Consider the following 25,671-nt stretch of genomic DNA (forward strand, 5'->3'; position numbering starts at 1 on the left):
TTGTGTTGGCAAACCTGACTTGTCCATGTTTAGGTTCTGACTTCATTATGAACAAATCTACCATGCACAAGAGCACTTTAATAAAAGGATATGGCCCACAGGGAAGGAGACTCCAAGATACAGAACAAGATTCTAGATTGTTAAAATGGACCACATTTCCATACAGAAGATAAACCCATCATCTAGCTTTAGTAAACATGAACAAGCCACAGTCTGGCTTGCTTGGGGAGGGTTTCATGATTCCCAACAAGATCTCTCACAAAGAACTCAAGAAAACACAAAACAAATAAAAAACAACAACCGGAAAGAGCTAATGCACAGGGAAAAAAAAATAAACCCACCACCTGCATTACATACTACAAAGAAAAGGTTGCAGAGAAAGAGGCAAGTCTGTTCATTAACTTGCATATTTTAATTCAGAAAACCTTTTTCCAAAGGAGAGGAAAGGGGTAGGAGGTTGCAGATTTTCCATATTCAGTTAACTACAAGAAGCAAACTCCCTCCTTTTGTCCCTCCCCTACAACTACTAGCTTCACACATCTGCATTGTTACCTTCACTTTTTCTCTTCTCAGGCAGCAGAAAAGACAATTTTCATCAAAAGACCAATCAGAAACACCTTCAGGCTCACAGTCTGTAAATCAGAAGAATAGCAAATTACTTCATATTCATAAACCATGACACAACTGGAGCCAAAAGAGAAATGCTGAATTAAATACCTGTTTCACAACATTCTTGCCTGCATTCTGAGGATTCAGGCTTCATTTCGGCCATTTTTCTAAATCCCCAGATTACCAAACTATATACATTTTATCTATGCACAACAAAACTGGTTTTTTTGAGCACTGCAAAATACACTCCCAGCTACATAAAGATGAACACACACTCATTAGTAATTTTAGCCAATATGAAACTAACTGTGAGCACTGCCTGGGGGAGGGGGAAAAAAAAGCACAAATCACCACGGTAACACACATTTTCTAGAGGCAGTGCTGAGGCTGCTTCTGTCATTAGAAATGCAGAACAAGATACAAACATAGAGATTGAATACCTTTAAACAAACTGAGATCTTTTAATAATCCAGGTCCAAACAGGCCTTCTAGAATACTTTCAAACCCTAAAAGCAAATAAAAGAATTGTTAGCTTTCTAGATTAGTACGTCACTACAATATTCACAATAGCAGTTCTATATTTATCTGTTCCAAGAACAGAGCTCAACATGTTTTCTCCAAGTATTACAAGATACACGGGTCAACTGTGATGACTTAACTACTGATAAATCATAGCACAATCTAGAGTCCACTGACTCCTGTACTTTTCTAAATAGCTCGATTAAAAACAAAGAACATTACAACATTGAAATAAACCCCTTTGAAAAGAGCATAGGAAGCTGCAGGTTCTACAACATGACCGAGTAATTTCTACACAAATAAAAATATTCTCATTTAAGCTCCAAACTGAAAGAAGGTACATTTTCCCAATTAAAAAAAATACATTCTTCCATCTCAGTGGCATTCAGTTACTTTTCTGAATTTCAGTAAACATTAGAAGAAGTGTTTCCTGAACAGTTGCAGGTTTGAGGAGCGAAAATTAAAAGGAGAGGGATTCAATATTGCCATATCACTAAGGAATGAAATTTCAATCACAGATCTGCATCCAAGACACACGCAGTCCGATTTACTTCAATGCCATGATTTATACCTAACTTAAAATAAATCTAATCAATTTGAGTTTATTCCAGAAGAGGGAAAACGTGCACCAAAATTACTGCCATTATTTGGAAAAGTTAAATCAATATTCCGCTAACCCCCTGCTGGCAATAAAAAAAACTACTGAGCTATTAATTACCCAGTACTGTGAGACGATTAGCAGAATAAGAAAAGTACAAAAATTACTTTAAGGGTGACGACAAATTCCACCTTATAAAAATGTATATAAAAATTGAATGACCAGAAAAATTCAAGACTGTAACTCACTAAATTGCCTGCCCTTCCCTCCCCCTCCAATACTTTTCCTTTGTAGGTTTAAGAATGGTTTGCAAGTAGCTAGCGGCTTCTAGCTTCTCCTATTTGTTTCACTCTTTGAGTGGCAGAAGAAGAAATAAAAAACAAATTTGGAAACAAAAACATGGTCTTAAATTTAGAGAAACTTGCATGGGTGAATCAGGGACAGAAACTACCCAAAATAGCAATGTTGTAAGATATCAGTCAAAATCTAAATGATCACATACTATGAAGGAAATAGTTTATTACAGTTCAAAAGAGCAGTAATTCTAAAATAATTCTGACTTCATCCAGATGTAATATCTAAGTTACGTTTTGCAGAGCAGTCTTCAAAAGGAAATGACAAGTAGTGTTACACCCCTCTGGGTGTCAGCAAGAGTGTCAGTGCACCAGCATCTTCAGTGATCAAGATGCAGGATCCTACAGAATTTACAGCTTGCAACATGACTTAAATGGTCAAAGCATTGCTGAGGTACAACACTAAAAATCTAATCTCAGAAAGGACCAAGAACCAAAAAAAAAAAAAAAAAAAAAAAAAAAAGAAAAAAAAAGGGGAAAAAAACAAGGAAAAAAAAAAAAAAAGGAAGTGAAATAATAGTCAAGAGTGAAGAGAAATAGAGAGAAATCAGAAAACAAGGTGGAAGAGGAGAAACTGAGAAACACATCCCATTGAACAGCACCTTGTCAGGCAGAGAAGTAGCACTGCCTCCAAAAAAAGCCAATTCAGGCTTCAGGAAGTGGCAGGAACAGTGGGAAAGGGCCGACCAACCTGACCTAGAAGAAAAATAGGAGAATCAGGGTATTGACCCATAGGTTTGTAACGTTGAATAGTTTATAACGTTTTTAACATATGGGTAGTGACCCTCAGAATTTGACTCTCAAATGAAACTTTAAGGAAAGTTCTTTTTGTTCTTTATCTTTTTGTTTAAAACTTATATTTTATACATATATATGTATAAAAATCAAAAGACTTCAGAAATCTTACTCAAACTGATCAATCTTTTAATAGTAACTGCCAGTGACTCATGCCCCATAGTTTTCCATGCATGCAATTGCACACTGAAGTCCCTGCCAAGTTTTACAGCTTGGATATTGTATGATCAGAGTTTGCTAGCCCACTGTTCTGAGTGATGCTAATGCCACTCGGGTTTTATTAATATTAAATATTGGATTTAGCAGTTGCATAGCAACAGCAGAACATCTTATGTGCAATGTTTGACATTAAAAAAGGCAAATAAGGGAAGTATGAATGTATTCAAAAATTATACTAGAGACTGGTAAAACTGCCATAAAGCTGAGCCCTTTTCCCCCCAAATGCAAAGTGCAATGCAGCAAAGGCAGTTTAAGCCTTGTGATGTCGTGTTCAGTCATTCAGGGCTCCAAAAGAGCAACTATGTACAGTTAATCATGCAGAATACATTGAAAACAAAATCTTGAAAAAGGAGCTGCCTACTTTTTATAGTATTTTTTCTCTCCATTGTCACTGCTCTTAGAAGCTTGAAAAGAACATTTCTTTTCCCACCGATTGTCCTTTTCCATTTGGCAGATGATATTTTCCTGCATTTCAAATGGAACAGAAATTAACATGGCTGCCTCTGCTAAATTCCAGTTTCTATATTTTCATCATCTGTATTTCAGTGTCTGACAGTTCATAGCAGCTGAAGAGCAGAGTCAGTGGAAAAGTTGCAGGAATAACAGAATTAGAAGAAAGAAAAAGAAAGAAGATTCCAGTATTTTAGAAATCATTATTATTTATATATCAGATTAGATTTTCAATATCAGTTCTATTTAGATGTCTGATATGCTCTTCACAATCAAAGCTGCCACATATTTAACTCTTTAAAAAGTAACTGGCGACCTTTAAAATGAAAACCTTTTTTTGGATATTAGTATAAAAATTTAGGTTTTTTTAAAAAACAAACAAAAAAAATTAGGGTTTTTTTCTAAAAAAACAAACTTATGAAATGTAAAACATCTCTCTTTTCCTAAAGGCTCTATAGAAAGTGAAGAATTAGAAAAAATAAATCCCAGAACAAAGAAAGAAAACCCTTAATACTGAAGCAAGGGTGGAATAACTTTTTAAATGCAGAGGTTGTTAAAGACTTGTTTCTATTTCACAACTATTAGCTCTACAAGTAAAGCATCCCCTGAAAAAACCTCTGATAAAAATCAGAATACGTATGTGCTGTTTTTCTGCTAAGAGTAGCAAGGACAGAAATTAAAACTGAAGAGAAGGGGGAGTGGAAAAGGTTGACTATGCAGTCTCCAGCACGATCAGTTTTCATTAGTCGTCTCAGCACCTAAACAGTTTTATTTTCATTTTTTCTTGGCATTTTTACCCCTCTGTAACCAAATATTTTGTCATAAATTTAAACTGTAATTGTAGTTTGATGGCTAATGGCTTAAGACAACAATTTAACACAACAGTTTCATTTAAGCCTTGCAAAGAAAAAAAAAAATCCCTTAAAACAGAGAGCTCCTGTGATCATTAAGTAGCTACCAGGCTCCTTGAGATAATAGTATTAGAGAAGTCATAGTCGATGGCCTATCTCTAGTAATGCAGATTAGCCAAAGACACATTCTCTACTATCAAAAACAGGAATGCAAGATCTTCAAAAAAAGATAGGGATGCATTTCTGGAGTGCCATTGACACAGAGCCTACCTAGCATGTCAAACAATGCTTTTCCCCCCCCTCAAGACAGCACAGCTCAACTATACCTTTGAATAGTCACTACCTAATTCAGCCCTAGATATGTATCTAGTCAAAGCAGTAAATCTTGACTTTAACTTACAGGTACAAATCATTTTGGGGGTACTAAAAACCACAGACTACAATTGCTCTGAACGCATTATTACATAAATTGTTAATAACGGAGAAAAAAAAGAAAAAAAAAATCAACATAGCAAGGGCAGAAAATAAAAGCCGACATATGTAGCTGTCAACTCCTCAGCCCTTATCGGTGCATATCAATTTAATTTGTGAATATCAATTTATAAACTAAACCTCAACAGACTAAGTAAGTACCACCCAGGCCAGCAGTTAAGTACGGCAGGTCAGAGAACCAGAGAATCAGAATATCCAGAGTTGGAAGTGATTCACCAGGAGCAAATCCAACTGCAATGGACCAGTTTCGATAGAAATGAAGACAAGTGACTCATCAGCATTTATTTACAATAAACAGCCAAATATATAGCAATTTGCACATTAAAAGGACAACTTCAAAAAGCTGGAAATTGAGTCAAGTCACTTAAGACATTAGTTTGCAATATATTTTGTTTAAATTCCTTAAGTATCTAAAAACTTATTAGAAACTATCAAAACCATGGGGGGAAAAACCTGACCTGCCAAATGGGAAAAAAATAAATTAAAAAACCAACAAAACCCAAGTGACTAAGAGTAAAAGCACAAAGAGGAGACACTCGGTTGGATGATGGACAGGAAAATTCAGAGCAGAAAAGATAAATCAAAACTCAGAAATGTTGCAAAAGTCAGAGAGGGATGCACACAGCTTTAAAGTAAGCAAAGATAAAATCAAAGCCAAGGCACCTATAGATTGGATTTTTTAGGTAATATATATTAAAGTATGGTAGTATATTACAAAAATTCAAAAGAATGGCATATAATCATTCAGCAAAATCTACCAAGGTGGTGTTACTAACATTTGTAAGTTGTCTTAATATTCAATGGATGTGTGCTGGTTTTCTGTGAGCTACTCAATGAGTACTTGCAGCAGTGTTTAATTTCAGAAAGTCTTGAAATATTGCAAAAGTCCCAACAGGATCAAAAAAAGGAAAAAAAAATTGCTTTGAAATGTCACAACATTAAACAAGTTAGTACCAGGTTCTCAAATTTGTAAAGGTTTTCAAAACCAATGAACAGTTCTCAGGAATTGACAGCAAAAATGGTGTCAATCAACATAGGCTTACAAAAATTCTTATTAGAGTCTTACAAAATTTTAATTAACAACAGGTTTGGGGGGTTGGTATAATATTTTTAGACTTTTGGGCTGGCACAACACATTTGACTAAAACCAGAAGTTTAAAAAAAAAGACAAAAAAACCCAACCAAACAAAAAAACCCCACACCTAAGCCAAAACAAATAAAAATCAGCCAAATAAATACAAAACATTAAAAATAATTAAGTGACAGCTCTTGAAATATTGGTGGCAATGAGAAACTATTGGCAGAGAGGTCCATCAGGTACTGGCTCTTGGCCCTGTGCCATTTGCCATTTCAGTCCTAGTCAATGACTTGGAAGAAAGCAGTCACTAAATTTGCTGGAGCTACAAAGACAGGAAAAGCAGCAATTAACAAAAGGCCCAGGTCACAGAGGCTGCTTACCAAAGCAAATGCAATTAAACACTACTTGGAAAGGGGGGGTAGGGGGAACAGAGAAAGCCACAAATCACATCTAGGAACAGGAAAAACAGCTTCTCAAAGACATACCGAGATCCAGCAGCTGAAACTGGAAGCTGATCAAACTCAGCCAGACATAAGACATTCCCTCTAATTTTACAAGGGTCCAATTGAAGAGGTAAGACATGCACTCTAGGACTGGATCATCGTTTTCCCTACTCTAGGGTACTGGAGGTGTTATTTAGGAAAGCATGGGCTGGTTGCTGAGATCTATTTCCCTTTCCCTCTTCCCCAGCATTTGGATTTATCATGTTATGAGTCTCATTAACTAGTGAAGCAAGAGCCACCATGATCACATCAGGTTTTTATTGGATTTCTCCTGCCTAGATTTTCTGGTCAAGATTGGTTATATTTATCCACAGCTATGGGATTTGAAGGAGGAATTAATTCAGAAAAATCCTACAGTCTCTATGTAACACGGGAATTCTGTCTCTTTCAGAACAAGAATCTATTAAACTTGAATGTTTCAGTCACAAGCATCTTAATAGAAAAGCAAAACCACGCAACAAGGGAGGGCGAAAAAAGTCACAGGACAGTTATTAATATACACTAAGTCTCATGGCATGCATGTAATTATAAGTTGTGAATATTCTTTTATTCATGCAACAAAATAAAACTCCTACCTATGATGAGAGACCTCATTATCTGGATGGAGACCAATTAAGGACTCCAACTACAAGTCAAATCAACTTTGCTTTAGCTTCTTGGGGAACAAAGAAAAAGCTGTGCATCTCAACCAATTTTTCAAATTTCATGCTTCCCCATTCTTGTTAATGAAACTGCACTGTTCAGGGACTTACTGCAGACATTCCTGCTCCAGAGGATTCTGAGGCCCTTAAATATCAACCTGGTTCTATAAGAGCAATATAGACACATGCATACAGAAGAAAAGAACTAAGGATGTTAAGACAGGTAACGTTTAAAAGAACATGTATATCCAAGTTCTGTATAGCAACATACAGCTCTTCTGTAGCTTTTTGCACCAAAACACTTTCTGTTCTCAAGACAGAATACAGATTATCTTGTGTTGGGGTCCCTAAACAGGCCCTTGGAGGTCAAGAGAAAAAGAATTCTTTGGCCTTTGAGTAATGTTTTATATACTGTAGAACAGCATCTCCAGTAGAGAAGCTTCATTTGAAGCTATCAAGAAGCCAACAAGGTGCATGCTCTGCCAAACAGCCACTACTTCACACCGCAGTAAGCTGAGAAATCAAAAAAGCAGCAAAAAAAAAGAACTGTTAATAGAAGTGCTTCTGACTGGCCATCCATCCTGCAGGACTAATTAAAAATTCCACTACTAGTTTGTAATTTTAATAAAAAAGCTGCAGCAGACCATCCTCACTCTTCTCTCCAAGCATCCCTCTCAACCAAGCATCCCTCTCAACCTTTTCCTCTGAGAACCAAGTCTAAGAACATTTTCTCTGATGCAATCCCAAACTCACAGCAAGGCATTTAAAATTTAATGAGCTAAATATGACAGCATAACAGCTACATATCAGAACTACAGAGCTGCAATGCACTTGCCTTCACAGCAGAAAAATGCCCTGCCAAATACCCTAGAAGAGGGGAGATCTCTCCGCTCTACAAGGAAGAACAGAGAAGCAAAGCAAGCTATCAGCTTGTGTCACAGTGCAAGAAATGGAAACAAGAGACTCTCCATCCAATGTTAGCACTCTAACTGGCAGGTTATCTCACTGATTACAAATGAAAATTCAACCCCAAAAACTCAGAAGTGACAAGTTATAAAGCTTGTTGCCAGAGTGCAGAGTATAGCAAAATATGGATCATCTCCTGCTTCCCTCCCACGAGGAGTATTTTTGTGTGTGTGATCTGATATCAAGAAGAGAATTACACAAAGGCATGAAAACTTCTTATCTCCAATCAAAAGTCTCAGAAGCAGAATTCAAAAAAAGCTAAGGTCATTGCAACTGGCTGCCTTAAGATCCCCTCAAGATATAGCAATTGTTCTGGCAGGCTGAGTTGCAATCCTCTTACAGATTTGCAGGGGTGAAAGGATCCTCCAGTTTGTAGATACTGCACCACTGATCTGGCTAGTTGCTCAAGTCAGGGGTTGTGGGTTTCTGTCTTACATTTTAACTCAAGATCAGGAGGTTTATTGTACGACTGTCTGGTTTCCTTCACAGCCAGTCACCACTAATGCAGGGCCTAACTGGAATCTTCTCACATAAATACTTGAATTTTATTACTTTAGAAAATAAACCAAAAAATACAGACAGCACAAAACGGCAAAGAATTACAACAGCAGAGTTTCAGTAACTACCAACTTTTTATGCATCCTTTAAAAATACAGGTTTTACTTAATGGTAGGACAGGATCTAAATTTTCCAAAAAAGGATTTAACTAAACTAAAATCAAAAAGAAACAAATTTTAACAATAAAAACTGAAGAGGGATTTGCTTTTCAGTATCTCAGCTCAAAGACAGTGTTCTTATTTGTTCAGCTTCCAGGTATGGAGTTCCAGCAGGCAACCAGGTACAATTTTCACTAATAATAAACTGTAAGAACTAGCTAGGAAGTTTACAAGCCGTTTAGAAGAGTCAAATAGCTCAAGAATGAGAATGCACACTAGCACAAATCAGCACGGACCAAAATATAGAGGCCCAAACATTTCTCAAACTTGAGGCATTTTTTTTTTATTTCTAGCCGTGTTGCATTATTTATCACAGCAAAATAAAAACATTGAAACTTTTTTCACCATTGGAGACAATCCGTTAATGCTTCACTCCCAAGCAAATGTAAGGTGGCATTCATTAACTACCACTGTTTATCCCCATATGCCATCCTCCTAAGGCACAAACTTAAGAATAGCCTTGCAGTAGATGGAATTGATCTGCCTGGAAAATGCCTCCCACAGAAAAGATAGGATTTCCAGAAGCATCAATTCACTGCTCCACTTTATTTCACGGCCACAGTAATGCTCGTATCACAGATCAGCAAAGGCCAGGTGTGCTACCAGGAACAATGTGCAACAAGCAGGTACAGCACAGGTCCAAGTCAGTCTAAACCATGGAAGAACCCTTCCTCTCCCACAGAAGCTGTCTGTGTGGAAGCACAAGACACCAGTGGCTCTCCCCCCAACCTCAAGAGATACTGGCACAGTGCAGAAGCATTAGAGGCATGAGTTGAACTGGCTGAGATATGAGCTATATTTCATACTCTACAACGTTTTGAAGAGGGTTGCCTTCCCTCAGCCATTCAGTCTTGCCTGACATTGTTCCCAATCTGCAACACAGTCAGCTACTGAAACCACATTAACTGAAATAATTCAAAGCTGAAAATCAGCCAGAAAGGGTAGGTACAAAGCTGCTGAATACACTTAAATAAGGACTGCCAGCAGAAAAATCACCTACCAAACCACAGCTGTGATCTAGAAAACTCCTGGAGTGTGACTCAGTTTCAACTTCTTTATCGCAGGAGGTCATTTATACCACAATTCATTACTCAATTAACTCATTACATTATTCTTTTCTTTCAGCTCTTAAGTTATAGATATCTCTTTCACCATCTCTACAGAGATTTTTCAGATCTATACAGTAATTGGCAAATGGGAATGAAAACATGATTCTGTTTAGGAAACTAAATCACCAGTCACTGAAAATCTGATGACCTTCAGTTAACAGACCCATGAAAACAACTGAACATTTCTGAGTTGAGAGGTAAATATTCTGAGCTTACCTGTAAGGTAAAAATTGCCAAGAGCATTTTTACTCTGTTATTTGTGATTGTAAGTCTGTCTGGTGTAATATAAACCTCCACAATAAGCCATTACGTAACTGCCTCAATTGAACAATATACCTTGACTCCAGCTAGCTCACAGCATCCTGAAAAATCTTACGGCATGCAAAGATACATCACTTCATTGAGTCAAGTGATTATTTCACTACACCAGTGAGTATATCTAATTCTGATTAAGAAGCTAAGAAAGGCAAAGGAAAGCTCTAGATCATAGAAAGAAAGTTGAATCATGACTATAGTGAACATGAAGCACATCTGAGGTTTTGAGAAGGCTTCCCAGAAATTCTGGAAAAGTATCCTTAGTCTTTTCAGATGGACAGCTCAGTTCTGTCTCAAAAGGAAGGATGATCCAGGTGAAATCAGAAGGTGATGCAGGCAGCTACACAAAAATGAAAGGGGAAATGAAAGAAGGGCAGGGGGTCACAAGTTATCTTAAAAACCCTGAACACAGCACACACAGAGGAGGATCTTCACACTGAAAGACACAGAATTCATACCAGCTGCAGGGCAGGTTATAGTGACTAATTGATATCACTGAAGTCACGCTTGCAAGTACACATCAAGCGAGACATTATTCCATGAGTCTACAACACCAGGTGCAAACCCAAAGGAAGCAAAACTAAGCCTAACAATCCCTTCCAGCTTTATGGTTGTTTGCACAGCAGTAGTATTAAGAACACAAAGGTACAAAGTAAGCACATGTCAACTCTTCCATACAGAAAGGAAGATATAGCTGTACTACTGTTGTTATTCTTGTGCCAGCAGAATCAAATAATAACAGACATATTCTTAGTTATCCTCCAGTCACACCACAGTTTATGCCTATAAGAAAGAAGCTGCACTAAAGAAGCTGCAAGTCCCGATATTCCTCTGGAAACAGAAGAGCATAAGCATAGATGCTGACAACTTTGTAACAAAATATTACAGCAGAAAAACAATGTGGTGCTGAAATTAACGGAGGGAACTGAAATTGCCAGATGTTGTGGAACATTACTCAGTGTAGACGAGGAACAGTAAACCTTTTCCAAAAAAATAACTACACTCAGATGCAAGAAACCCAAAGTAAATAGCTGTAAAAATGCCTGACCTTTGGGGTTTAGTGAAATTTTCCCGAAGAGCAAGTGACTGATAAATCTCTCTCATTTTTGAAGTCACATGATGTCTACCATCATTTCATGTCGCAACTCTTCAAGTCTTACTAACCTTTTAGCCTCAGACACACATCACCAATTCTGTAAGCTGAGCTCACACTGCTTAACCATCAGCATTTATAGTCACTCTTTTGACTGGCAATATAAATTACTATATAAGAACATAGAGAAGATTAAAAAAAATAATATTTTTTGCTTGCCTGATTTCTATATTGGAACAATTTCCTGGCCTAGTCCAGTTACATCAGCAGGAACAAGTGGCAAGATCTGGGAGGGGCATCTTAGACAACACTGCAGAAACCAAGATCTGTCCAACCTAGTTGTTCACCCTCTCAGACTACCTTCCCCTTATTCAGATTAGAGATATCTGAAATAATTACTGGATCAGAACCGAAGATAATAGCCAGAAAAGATCCCTTGGGATTTGGTTGATCCAAAAGTAACACGATAGAGAACACAAATTTCATTATCGCCATTCAGGATTTCAAAGTTATTCCCAAGTATCTTCTGGATAGCTACAGTGAATTTGGTGTCTAATGGTATATTTAACATCTTATTTTTTATTTAACACTTATATTTAACACTTAACTGAGTTATATACATAGTAATTTCAGTTTCTATCATCATCTTTAAGTCTTTCTGAAACCAAGCAGTTAAGTGCAGCTTTTTGACACTGCTGTCTTCTACATCTCGTTTATTCCAGACCTTCTCAAATTCCTGAAGCACAGCATATATTACTGACCTTCTTTAGTCAAGTGTTTAAGCCACTGTACTTTGGTTGAGGCCACCTTATAACCTCACACGTTTGTTTTCAATACAGTTGAAGTTCTTTGCTTCAAAGCAACATTGATGATCTGAACTTCAGAGAAGGCAACAGTCCCATGCTTCTGCACACGAAGTTCCTCAATGTCATTATGTGGCAGCAGAATCTCAGGATATGCTAACAGTTAAACAAATTACATGTTTCTAGTCAAGAACATCAAACTGTTACAAAGACAAAACATCTAAAGATAGACTTCTACAACAGCCAGTCTTGCTCTAATTTTACAGTTAGTATCTCAATAAAAAGATCTTAGTAAACCTGCTAGACCTTTTCAAAGAATGAAGTCACTATCATCACTAGGATGATTAGATCTGAAACCAATTTTTTGATGCAAAGTGAAGAAACAGTGTGAGAGCACTCAGCCTTCCAAATCAGAAGTTGGTCCTTTGTTCCAAATCCAAAATAAATTTTCCAGGTAAGCTATACACAAATCTTCTCAACCTTGCCCACTCTGTTGTATTGCTAAATTCATCCGAGACTGAAGTATCTGGTATAATCTTTATATGAAGAAATAACAGAAACCCTTCACAATTTTGAGTGCTGCTCTGCTAGAAGCTTCAGCTTTTAAGATCCGTATCACCATCCACTTATTTTCAAAGCCGCCCTTTTTGTGACTTCTTAATTGTTCTTTCAGAGCAAAATCTCAGAAATTGATTTCCTAATCCACAGCTAGGATCTGCCAGCAGTACAGCCATATAAACGGCAAAGATCTTGATGCAAATTGAGCTTCTGCAGGCTACACCCTAATCATCTGACTGTAAGGGATTAAAAGACTACAGTAGCACTAACAACTATTCAAAGTTTGTTGATGTCTATGACACTTTGTAAATGTCTTCCCTGAAGGTTATTTTTCCCCTACAAAACTCTTCATACATAAGTTTCCCTAAAAGAAAAATACTATCATGCACAAGTAATGAACAAAGTATGGCATAAAGAGGGAACAGTAAATTACTGATGACTGTGTGTGCAAGAAGCATTAATAATTACTTCATGTGAGCGCCCTGCTCCCCACTATTGTCAATTTTATATCTCAAGTACTCTGAAAATTATTTCAAATATAGCAAACTTTTCAAAAAAGTTATCTTTGACAGCAGAAGTATTTCCAAGCTCAAGGAATATCAGACTTCTAGAACACATTGTAGCAACCATACCACACTTTTCTATAAAACCACAGCAATAATACCAGAGGTATGAGTGAAGGGAATCAGACACTGAAACAAAATGCAGTGGGATACCAGAACAAGTGTTGCAGAACAACTTGCACTAGTTCTTCTTTTCGGCCAAAGTAGCCAAGCTAAAGAATTGCAGTTTTACCTGGATTTATTACCTATGTACAGAGCTGAAGAGTACCAATTAAAATCCAAGCAGAGAAACTATACCTAATCACTTTAAAATCATAGCCAAGAAGGTCAGCAGCAGTTTTAACAAAAGAAATTCAAACCACATGAAGAGAAGGTGCCTTTCATTTACAGGGGAAAAAGAACAGACACATACTGGAAAACCAAGGCTGGAGAGGAACCTGCAAAATCCACAGCTCCACAATGAACACTGCATTCAGTATCCTAGTGACTTCAGTGTTTTAAATAGTTGCTTATATTAGTGTTCAACAAGTAATTCATTTAAATACAGTAGTAGTTGAATTCATGGAACACTCTAAGAGTAGCCAAGTAAAAACCCCACATTTTTCAAAATAGCACATAGTTTAATGCTGCCTTTGTCTTTGAACTGCTAATTACTTCCATACAAATAACTTACATAACAGGAAACATGAAATACCTCATTTTGCAACAGTGATACAATTACAAAACACATTTTTAAGGAAGCTGCATTACAAAATCTGCAAAAACAGTTTAGCACAGGGTTTACTCTTCCAGGCAACTGGCTCCTTACTAGTCCCAGAATAATAATATGACCTGTGATGCAGGGAATCAAAGAAGACATCAGCATGCAATTTTAGGTTTTGTTAACGCTTATGTGATGCAAGTATTTCTGTAGATATTTGACTATTTCAAGTATTTAAAAATCTCTCTTCATGCATTCAGAAGTCTGAAACTATCTTGAACACAGTCTAAAGATTTTATATGTTCATGGATTAACCTACAGTTAACCTTATTACACAAAGAGCCAACATTTTCAAGAATGAATGCTAAAGCTGTAACACTAAATAAGCTCATTTAAAAAGCAACCCTGAAATTCTTCTTACTCCTGCATCCATTTTAAAGTCACCAATAAGCACTAGTCAGACTGCAAAATGTTTCTACCAGCAGGCTTCTGAATATGCATAATGCCAATAAAGTTAATTACATTTAAGAAATAATAGTCTATGTGCAATTAAGATACTGGCAACATTTTAATGCAAAAAAAATGTTTAAATATACTAACATCCTAGTCTTGGGATATCCAGTCAAGCTACGCAAAGAGATGTGTTTGTCCCTTGCATACTCCCAAATGTGGAAGTAGGATCAGAAACTGGATCTGGAAGAAAGGGTAAACAGCAGGTTAGTTAAATTCACAGAGGATACTATGTTTGGAGATGTTGCAAACATTAGTGAAGACAAATACATAAATAACCCAAAGAAAAAATAAAATTACTTTGGAAACAAAAACATTTCATGAAAAATAACTCCAGACACTCAATGTAGAAGAACCACAAGGATAGCAGAAGAAAATGTAAAATGAAAGGAACCTAGAAGCAGCAACAGTGGACAGTCAGCTAAATATTTGCATCGAAAGACAGTTTGGAGTTGCAGAGGCACCAAACAGAGTAGGGAAATTAAAGTTCTTTCTACAGTCTCTGAGCCAATAACAATAGCCATCTCTCTGCACAATTACCAGGGACTGAAAAATTCCCCTTCACACCCAGCAAGTGGAAAGCTCTTCTCAATGGCAAATCAAGTTCTGCAGGAGGTAGGGTTTAATTTTTTTTTAAGCAAAGTTAACATACGGTTAGCATAAGCCTACGCAGCAGGCTCTTCCAGTACTTCTGCTGCTTGTGGCTTTGTGCAGAACAGGAGGAAGCTAAGAAAACTAATCCATTTTTACAGGTGCAACTCAACCTTGCATTGTTCAGATTTATTCCTGTGGTCCTTGAGAAAAGAAACCGAAACAGCTAATTCAACTACAAAAAAAAAAAAAAAAAAAAAAAAAAAAAAAAAAAAAAAAAAAAAAAAAAAAAAAAAAAACCACACCAAAAAAAACACAACCCACACAAACCCAACGAACCTTCACCATTTACTTTTTGCCTTAAATTTACTTCTCCCAAGAATGACATCCACTCATCCATCAAGGCAGATGTCAGCACTATCCAGCTTTAATAGCAAAGATAACAGGAAGAAAGCATGGACTCTGCCTTTAGAAAGGCTACAAGAGGATCCCCACCCACAGCAGACAAATGTAAATGTAAAAGTTAAAGTAACCAGCATACATCTTCAAGGATTGTCAAGCCTTTGTTTCCAAGAAATATTTCTAGGCACAAACTAAGAATCATTTACTCTGATTCATTCCCAAATTAACAGAACAAGCTAATTTTACAGAATTTGTTTCTCTCAGTAACAATGGTTCCATAAGGCAACTGTGTAGATGCTTTATATTCATGGCAGCCCACAGAAAAAACAAACAAATAACATTAAAATAATAATAATAATTAAAAAAACACCCTAAACCAAAAGGTAAAATGTCCAACATTTTACCAGAAGCCATCTTTCTGCCTATCATGCTGCTGAATATTAGGTGAAGCTCCAGTATGGAGACTCATGCTCCGTTTACGCATCCCATCATCACAAACAAACAAGAGACTGAAGGTTTTCCCTTCTCCTGACAACTGCTAAGCTATGTGATTTCTGAAATAAGTCACCCTATGCACATCTTCAGCTGCTGCCTGTGGTGTGATGGAAAGAACAAAACAGCTCCTACCAGTTTGCCTCATCTTTGACAGAAACTGGTTAGCCCTGCATATTTCAATGGAGATTTAAACTTGTTGCCAGGTATCCCTCAAGCCAAAGGCACATGAAATGCAGCTTGGGTTTTAAATTAATTCAAACTATAAAGACAGTACAGAACCAAGAATCACAATCTCATTGAAGAACTCAGTGCATTTCAGGAAGATGCAAGGCTTCAGACGTAACAAAAATTATTCTCTGCTTTTTGCACCAGAGGACACTGGTAAAGTATCTCTGTAATCTTTAGCCCCTTTTAAAAGATCAGCGCTAGCATGAGGCAAGATTCATAGAGGCAAATTCCAATCAAGCCTACAGATTCAAAGCACAGTCTCCTGAGCAGTAGCAACAGCAGGTTTTGCAGCCCTTTCCTTCCCTACTCCATCAGTCATTCCTACTCCTACACTGCATCAGTTACTCCGGTAGAAGTTCATGAGACTGCAGAAAGGATAAGTGGTTTTGCACACTCTCCCCTCACTTCTCTCTTTTTTTAAGCAGCAACTTCTACAAGTTCACCTTGCCTGAGAATGACTGTTCAGGGTTAAGACAAAGGTTTAACTAGCCCAGAATCCCAATTCCGATAAGGGCAAAAGTGCAAGTGGCAACACAAGGAGTTGCCTTAAACAATGCCATAATGAAAAGCATGGCCATCAAATCACGGAAAACCTCTTTCCAGAACTAGAAGCGTAGCTGCTGCTTAAAAGTCTGTTAAACAACAGCATGTCATTTCTCCAGTTTGTCAGACATGTAACTGCACTGGACTCCTTGCAAGTGAAAAACATGAGAGATGCTTGTTACAGTGAAGATGCTGGAAAGTCAAGGCCTTTTAGAACAGAAAGGAGACAGAGTCAACAGTACTCTGTGGTCCATAGGTTTTGGCACAGTGTGCTGCAGAGAACAAGTGAGACACAGAGGAGCAGGACAGACTCATACTCCTGCAGAAGAGGCCACCACACAGATCATGCAGCTCATATGGAAGGCAATGGGACCTATTGCCAAATGAGCAGACAGGTGTTATTTGGGAGTGGTTCTTACTCCAGCTCGCTCTTGTGAACGCAGAGCTGGTCTGACACAGCCCTTGCCATACTTCTTGGTCAGCCATCAGGAGTTGCTGGCTGATGAATCTCAGATGAACTCGGCACAAGTGCCAGCTGCCCTTAGCTCTACCTGTTTTTTCTACCTAATGACTCCTGTTTAGAAGCAAGCCCTATGACAACTTTAAACCTTGTCTTAATACAAAATCCCGAAACCAGTAATCATGCTGAATATGCCCCCGACTGGCTGACCACATAAAAAGCCCAATCCAAACCTATGCATCCCTCTGTGGTAGGGACTGTTTTCTCGGAAAATGGAAGATACTGCACTAGACCAAGAATGCTTTGAAGTCTGGTGTAATGAGGGGTTGAGGTTCAGGAGGTTCCCATGGCTAGAAATCCACTGCTCCTGCTCTTTGGGAGAACCCTAACAAGCTGTTTCAGCACTGGCCCATCTCCCCAGGTGGTATCATAAACCTAAGCTGTAAGGTACCCTAGCAGAGGTTGTCACCATTTTGTTAAAGACTGAATATGCAGATTACTCGAAGAGGTAAAGAGAATCCCTTCCTTTAAGCCAACATCCCAAAGTCTGTTGACGCAAGTTCAAAAGGAGATTTTAGACTATCATCATATCATAGGAACCAGAGCAAGGAAATACCTATGATAACAACTACTAGGGGATACAAAGATAGATTCAGCTGGTTTCATCCCTGAAAACCACTTTTTTGCTAACTAGCGATGACCCTAATGCCCCCATTACAGCATCAGTTTCTCTGTAACTTCCTGTTAATTTTATGAAAAACATATTGGATAAAGACCTTTATCTACTCAAAACTTATTGCAACTTGAGGCACGCTGACTAGCAAGGCAGCATCAGGAATAGAATGAGGCTTGCCTGATTCAAATGCATTAAAGAAGCATGATAAAAATTAAACAGCGGTAAAATGCATGTGCATGCCAAATGTAGGATTGCAAAATATACTGCACAAAAATTGTTAACTATGAGAAGCAGAGTAAGAAAACACAAAATTCCAAAATTCACTTGTCCCAAATCACTAGAAGACAGATTACTGCAAACTGAAGGTTCCTGAAACAGTGAAGTTCACTCCGCAGCATGTCTTCAATGTTTTGAAGCTATGATTACTGATCACCTGGCACTTTAATCCATGATAAATCCACCTCTCCACTGAAAGAGCTGATCCGACTCATCCTCCCCACCCCCCCAGATGCTCACTCATCTCGCATTTGCACAGTAACACGACAAGATGGTTCAGGGATCAGTTTCCTGATCCAGCCCAGCACGCATTTACACAAAGTGAGGGCAGCGGCACAAAGGGGGTGGTATGATCACCCTTCTCCTGCGGCATTTTAAACCTATGAGAGTAAAAACTGCTGTGAAACCATGAACTGTGTTCTTCTAAGGAAATTCACTATTACTGTTATGCATCCCTTGGACATGTATTCTGTTTACCTGTGGTGGAACCAAAATCTTTCCTGAATAATCTTATACATTGGTCAGCACTAAACAACTATACTCTCCCATACTGTTCATTTAGGTTAAAAGGCACGTAAACATGATTTCTCAGAAAAGATGGTAAGAGTTACTGCCCAAACCTGTACCTACTCTAGATGCAACACAGAGTTGCAGTTTGGCACAGTCCATAATGTGGGCTTGAAGTTTCTTCAAAATCAGGGTGAAATGCTTTATCACAGTTACTCTAGCATAACTTCTCCTTTATTTTAAAAAGGACAAAAGTCTACTTAATATTTCCTATAGCATCTTCTACAAACATTAAATATAACTTTTAGGGTATATAAACCATAATCAAGACATTTCCATATTTTTCACCAAAACAGTGATATCACAAAGAGAGTAATTTCATGCCTTTTCAAAAATTGGACCCTCTAGAAACTTGTTTAATGTCATGCAATACAGTCTAAAAAATAGCATAATGTTTAACTAAATTCTGGACAAAGAATAACTCATGACTCAAAAGCCAAAAGTAATCTTATTAGATATTCTTGAGGACCATTTTTGGTTACTTTTCTTTAAAAAAAAGATTCAGAGAACCTATCTAGGCAGACCCCTATGCTGTCCTAACCTTTAACTCTTCAACTGAAAATAGTATGTTTTTAGATTAGCTTTTTCATAGTGACTTCCATTTGATTTTTAAGCTTAAAACAACAAAACCAAAGCCAAACAAAATTGAAAACCCCAACCAAACAAACAAAAAACCAAAACAAACCCACCAGAACCGGGCTACCTTCTCCCACCAGTGCATTACCCAAACACTGTGCCCTCAAGTTTCACATTAAAACTTTAACAAGCAAAAGCTTCAAAGAATATTCTTTTCTCTTTGATAGGAAGATCAGGTAGTTAGTACCTGAAACTGTTTTTTCTCTATAGTGGGAAATATTTTGCCCAATCCCCAAAAACGCTTTAAGATGTATTTGGAAGAGTTTAGTCTTTACATAGGTATTAAAGCTCATTATCTCCTTTTCTAAAAGCATTCTTTGTGAAGTTTGACCTTAATTTATGCTAAATCTGAGAGACCTAGTTTTGAGTATATATTCGTTTTCCTTCACTGGTTCCAAGAAGAAAAACTTTTGGGATATTTCAATGCTATGATGTCCTGTTAGCTCATTTTCATCTCTTCCTCCCCTCAAAAGGAACGAACAGGGAGGAGCCACCCGAGTTAAAGAATGCCTTACCAAGGAGTTCGAAAGCCCACAGCCAAGTATTTTACGTGTCATTTTGAAAACAAGAGTAAGCTTATGACCTTCTGTGATATCATCTGAAACAAGAGATAAGTTTCTTAAGACCACCTGACGCAAGCTGCTTTAGACCCCAGCCCTACATGAGCATGGACTGACAGCAGAGGGTGAGGCAGTTATTGCACGACAGCCCAAGCACGTTTGCACACTGGCTGCCACAGTGACAGAAAGCAGGAATTAGTCCTCAGGAGAGCCTCACTTGTCACATTTAACCACAAGGTGCTCCAGCAGGCACTGGTGTCCTTTCGCTGCCACTGAGAACAGACGGTTCCTAGCTCAGAGGCAAGGACACCCCTTTCAGGGATTCCTCCATACACCCACATCCACGGCTCTCCTTCTGGCCCACTCACAACTAAGGTCCCATAGCCTCTGTTCACACTAACCTGTGACTTCTCATTAGATTCAAGGCTTATTAAACCTTGCCTTCACAACCCAACTTAAAAACAGACCAAACAGAGCTATGCCAGCAAAACTATGGGGCAGCAAACCAGTGTTCAGAGCACGATTCATTTATTTATTAAAGAAATTTTTGACACCACCAACAATCTCAAAACTGCACAATAAATTCAGCACTCTTAACCCTTCAAATCTGCTAGTACAAACTAACTCAGAAGTTAGCTCGGTTTGCTGCTTACCAGCAGAATCATGAAGACCCACCCCCCCCTCCAGGCAGCACCATGGCATGCTGAGAGCAAAGATCCATCGGCCTTAAGGATGAGATCAGAGAATTGCTTATCTCTTTCTCCTAACTGAATGGGAAATTCTTCTGCCCTTACAGCAATGGAAAGCCCTCCAACTTTCAGACAACAGAAAGACAGACAAGAAGGAACATCAAGAGGGATATAGGGTTGGGATGCTGAAATGCCCACAAACAGGATAAGCAGAAGGTGCCGATTTCTTGGGAAAAAGTGTTTTTGCATAGACTTTTTTTTTTAAGTAGGTTTAGTAGTTTTAGTCCTGAGGGGATAAAAGTTTCCAAAAATAACTGCTTACTTTCTGAAGTTTGTGAGGTGTCATCACAAGTGCATTTAACTGCTAAAGTTCATCACCATGCCAGTAAGTATAGACCAAAGCAGCTGCGATCGACTTCTTGATACATGCCTTCCTCTTAAGCACCTCCCATTATATACCAAGCTGCCTAAGGAATTTCCTATCCTAGGGCCAGGAGCAGTCCTTGGGCTACAAGGGGTTGAGAAACTGCAAAGCCTTGTCTGCTGTTCTTATTTGGACCACAGAATTCACTTCGAAGTACACACAGTAGAAAGATACAAATTCAAGATTAGTCACAGGCAAACAGATGATTTAGGAACAAGAACCAATCTGTCATAGGAAACAAGTGCAGCCTCCATGGCAAAGTCAACTATACTTCTGCAACATCTTTAATTTATGAAGTCAATTTTTAATCTATTTTAAAACTGAGTAACTTGTTGAGCAGAGTAACCTCTGAACTCTATTCCATTTTGTTCTGTTTGCATGCTCAAACTGTGACCTCAGTTATGGTTCTAGCAAGAGTCAGATGGACAGTGGTCAGGATGGAGACTATTTGGGTTTTGATACCCAGAAAAGCAGCGCCCCAAGGGATTAGCAAACAGCTTAGCGTCTATCCCATACTTCAAATGTCTTATAGTCATTAAAATAAATAAATCCATGTCCTCTTGAGACCCGAAAGGTGGTTTACCTGTTGTTTCAGGGCATCTGCCAATGCACTGCGTGGAAACTACATCAGTTTATGCTCAAGCCTGCATATTTAAAGTTCCTTTTACAACCACATAATGGAGGAATGCAATAAAATCTTCAGATCTAACACAAACTGCCAGGGGTTTGGCCTTCATACCAACATTCTTGGAAGGGAAAATACAGAAGCTCTACATTCACAGAGTGCAGTTCTGTAAACAGACCTACTTAACACCACTCTAACCTTTTTTCAGAAGTCAGCTTTCAAGTTGAAGTTTTCCAGACTTAGTATCCTCCACGATATCCATTTTAGGATAAAATATACTTTTAAATAGCAAAGTATGAGAAGAGGAAGCAAAGATAAAAATCAATCCTAATCTAATGGATCACTAAGCATCAGCTCATACTCCTTAACACCTACAGCCACTTTGGAAAGGAAAAAGAGCCCTCATTTACAAATAATTTAGAGCAGTAATTTTCAAATTGTGAAATCCTGAAAAGCATAAAACCCCCACACAATTTAAACTACTGGCAATAGCCTTGTTTTTCCACAGTTGCTTCTTGCCAACTTCAGATTGAAAAACACTGATTTAAGAGAGCCCTGGCAAAGCACAGTTCTTCTCTCAATGGTTTAAGCTTTTTCAAGAAATAAATGCAGCACCCCTGCTGAATTCAAAAGATCATATGCAAAATGGACCTCTGCATGGCCTATGTCAACTGAGCACTAAAGCCATTCATTCCCAAATGACTGCACATCGCTCAAGGCAAACTGCAGAAGCAAGACTAAGGCATTAGATTTTGTGAATTTACAAAAATACTCCTGTAAGATCCAAGAACTAGGTTCTCATAGCATCTTACCGCACAGTTCCAGATGATTACATTTTCCTTATTTTGTATGAATGCACAGGATTGACAAGGATGACAGAAAAGTATAAAAAACCAAGAGAAATGTGTGGGCAGTAGTTAGGCACTTATCCAGAAATACCACATTTAGTGTTATACTTGATACAATTTTGCCCACAAAGTATAAGTTAGAATAAACAAAACATTAATGGGAAATATTTCAGGGAAAAAAATACTTTTCCCCCCTCCAAGAGACTCTGACACTTCATTTTGACAAAGACTCAGTGAACTTCTCTAATACAACACATCGTGCAACACGGATACTCATCTAAACCTACACATAACTAACACTTCACACTTAGTTTTTCCCTCACATGTCTTCATCCTTTTCTCAATCTTGTAATATTTTGAAAGATAGTGAGGTACAGCACGCAGATAAAGAATAACCACTAAGGTCACTGAAACTTTCCATTTCCAGTTGAGTAAGAGCACAACTTTTCCAAAGGACATTTAAAACCAGCAAGGAACACTCCTATTACTTAGCAAGGAGGACAGTTAGATCAAGAAATGATCACTGACACACAGGTGCAGTAGGGTTTTTTTTAAGATAAGTTTTTTCACAGCTCATTTGAAAGTGAACACTGTCAAGATGTTTTTTTCTCCCTAAGATAAAAGTAAGACCCTTGAGAGAAACCCCAGAAGAGAGATTCTGGTATCATATAAGCTTAAGTTTCACTCATTACTTTAAAATAGCAGAGAAAGCTGGGGATAAGGTAGCAATACTCCTCCTGTTCTGAAGGATGTAAATGGAATCACCACTTTAAGATTGCTTTTAAGTTTGTTTAGATCAGAAACAGACCTCCATGCTTTCCTATTCTTCTGCTTTTGCAGAGCAAAATGGAAGTTAAGCATCCAATTCTGCAAAAATTTTCATTTATGCAAAGGATACAATAGCCAACCTTCAGAAACACATCTAAATATATGATCTAAAGACCATGATAAAGCATCACCTAGACAGTAGCTCTCCTAGTTTTTGCCACAATGACAAAATCTTAACCCAGGCAATGACCAAATTTGAGACAAAGGTCTCAATTAGCTTATCTTCAACTAGTTCATGAGGTTCAATGAGGAACAAATAACTCTCAAAGAAGGCAAGAAGTAAGCCAGGTTGCTGTTTAAACCAAAGGAAATCCACTTTCTGCATTCAAATACACAAAAATACTTCTCTAGAAGCACAAGGACACAAGGCTGAGAGGACTGTTCTGATCACAAAACTCCCCATCTGAAGTGCACAAGCACATTATTCCATTACTCTGACTAATCTGTGACAAAGTTTCAAAACTGACCTACACGCTAGCCTACACATTAAGCACAAGCAGACCACCAAAGAGCTTTGTGTACATGAATCACTGTGGAGTTTAACAGCTGCAGGACTAGCTTGTCCTTGCAAGACTGGAGGCTGGACTCAAAAGTTTATTACACAGGTAACATAGCAAGCTGCCTCCTGTGACAAGCACAGCAGCAAAGGGAACCAAACAGCACATTGCTACAGATTCATCACAGACACCCCAACAAGCACAGGAGCACAGGGCAAGGAGCCTCAGCGCTAAGGACTGGCCATGAAGTAACAGAGTGGGGAATTACAGGCTGTGGGCTGAAGCTTTCACATCCTTTTGTTAGGGCAACCAACAAGAAAAGAAAAGAAATTAAGAAATTAAGAACTCTGACTCTTGACTATCTGTTCCTCTTCCTATTCTGGCAGTCACTCCATTTTCAAAACAACCACTACCCCTGCAGCAGCAGAGGGCAAAGGACATCAGATGGACTCACCTCTCCAGTTACACACTGACACAGCTGTACTATAGGTGTATGCAAAAAGCAATCAAAGACAACTAGGAAAGTTTTCATTAGTATACTCAGCTCAAGAGTTAAGATTGTCTGGTGGCCTCTGATATCTTTCCACACTGCTGGATTCAGCTTCTGAAAGCTTCCTTTGTTAATGAATACTAGGCTCTTGTCCCATCCTCTTTTCTCCCCCTTTACTCCCTCCCATAAAATATCATGGTCCTCAGGGCATAAGGGACATCCTTTGTCTTCCTGCAAGTCTTCCCTGTGTAGTCACTTTGCCACCCCTCCTAGAAAATGCAAGAGGAGTACCATCCTTTCTCCTCTCTGTAAGAAGAGTGGAAAAAACAGATGGAGACATCATCTAATAGCCATTTTACCGCAGAGGAACTGGTGTCCTGCAGAAAGGTTGCAAAACCATAACCTCTACTTCATCTTTAATGTGTCAGCAACATTGATGTGTAACTCAAATCTCCTACTTAGAGAGTTCAATTTTTTTGTCGTCTCACCATAAAGAGCATGTGATACTACACACAACATAAAAGGTGAACTAAATCTGATGAAAAAGGTAAATTACTTAAAGATATCCAGAGAAATAAAAGTAACACATTCTTCAAGAGAAAAAGAAAGAAGCTGAACTTTCATTTGCCAAAATGGCCACATAGATTTATCAGAGAGAAATGAGAAACCCCAGGGGCCTGCAGAGATATGGGAGAGGAGGTATAAAGCTGCAACTTATTAAAGTGGAACTGGTTAGGAAAGCAAAGCCCACAGTTCATTATCTGGGAGAGAGCATGAAGAGGGAGATTGCTTCAATCTTCCTGCTTCTGCAGTGAAGCACACAAAAATTAACACCTACTCAGTCAAAGATTTATTTTTGCACACGTGACAATACCAGTTGAATAGTCTCAACTCCTCATTCTCTGCCTCCTCTTCCTCCGCAGATGTTGTAGGACAAAAAGAAAAAAAAAAAAAAAAGAAAAAGAAATTGTTTTCCAGCCAGGTCTAGTCAGGGAACTGATTCACCAAGCTGCTGCCACACATAGTTGTGCTTGAACAGAGGGGACTATTTAAGCCAGTTTAGACAGCACTACTGTCAAACATAACCACAGTCTGTAGCATGGTTACAAGAAACAAGATACAAACTAGAAGACTCCGTGCCTTTGGAATAGACTATTCTACCTACTTCCCTTCCCCCCACAGATGTGATCCCATCCCATGTGATCCATTCAGATGAGCTCTCCTGATCATCTCATTCCCAGGAAGGATGACTCAGGTTACTGCACATCACCAGAAGATTAGCTGGTTTTGCAGACTTCTGTCAGTTTAGTAAAAATAAGCCCTAGCGCCCTAGCCAGAGGCAAACCCTAAATTGGCTCAGGCCATCCCACCACATCCAACTTGGCCCTCAGAAAA

At 38.3% G+C, this 25,671-nt stretch overlaps 1 long non-coding RNA gene across 1 annotated transcript in view; it reads right to left on the minus strand.

Annotated features, from left to right (window-relative positions):
• Positions 1-572: 572 nt before the first annotated feature.
• LOC131378589 (uncharacterized) overlaps positions 573-25,671 on the minus strand; it is a 31,165-nt gene continuing 6,066 nt past the window's right edge. Inside the window, exons 2-6 of the long non-coding RNA XR_009208066.1 lie at positions 14,532-14,624; positions 3,455-3,558; positions 2,682-2,775; positions 1,050-1,115; positions 573-632 (exon numbers count right to left, since the gene is read on the minus strand). This is a non-coding gene — a long non-coding RNA (uncharacterized LOC131378589). The remainder of the gene's footprint in view (positions 633-1,049; positions 1,116-2,681; positions 2,776-3,454; positions 3,559-14,531; positions 14,625-25,671) is intronic.

Source organism: Hirundo rustica, chromosome 8 (assembly GCF_015227805.2).
Source record: "Hirundo rustica isolate bHirRus1 chromosome 8, bHirRus1.pri.v3, whole genome shotgun sequence".
In the NCBI taxonomy this organism is placed as follows: Eukaryota; Metazoa; Chordata; class Aves; order Passeriformes; family Hirundinidae; genus Hirundo; species Hirundo rustica.